Here is a 652-nt window from a genome sequence, read left to right on the forward strand (position 1 = left end):
TAGTGGGATGAAGGATTTCTAGATGTGGTCCAATATCCTTAATGGGTAGCTAATATGGTTGTGCTCCCAAAAAAGGATGGCAATCCGAGTGTGTGTGGACTATAGAGATTTGAATAAGACAAGCCCAAAAGATGATTTTCCTTTATCTCACATAGACATTCTAGTTGATATTACTGTAAGAAATGCTACGTATTCTTTTATGAATAGATTCCCTAGTTACAACCAGATAAGAATGGTGGAAGAAAACAAAGAAAACACCATCTTTGTCACACCTTAGGGAATAAAGTGATGCCATTTGGGTTAAAGAATCCTAGAGCCACATATCAAAGGGAAATGGTTACCTTATTCCATGATATGATGCACCGAGAAGTGGAGGTTCATGTGGATGACATACTTGTAAAATCCAAGAAAGAAGAAGATCATGTGCAAATATTAAGGAGATTATTTGAAAAGTTGCAAAAATACCAATTAAAACTGAATCCTGCAAAATGCTTATTGATTAGTACTTAAAAGTGCATTTTTATCAAGAATTTATATCATCATTTTGCACTTGAAGTATCAATAACTCCTTAACTAAAACATGTTTTATAATAATATATCTAATAATATAAGATACCTTTAATTTGTGATAAATGTTCATTTTAAATGCAGG

The sequence above is a fragment of the Populus euphratica genome, unplaced genomic scaffold (genome assembly GCF_000495115.2).
Source record: "Populus euphratica unplaced genomic scaffold, PopEup_1.0 scaffold1978.1, whole genome shotgun sequence".
Taxonomy (NCBI): Eukaryota; Viridiplantae; Streptophyta; class Magnoliopsida; order Malpighiales; family Salicaceae; genus Populus; species Populus euphratica.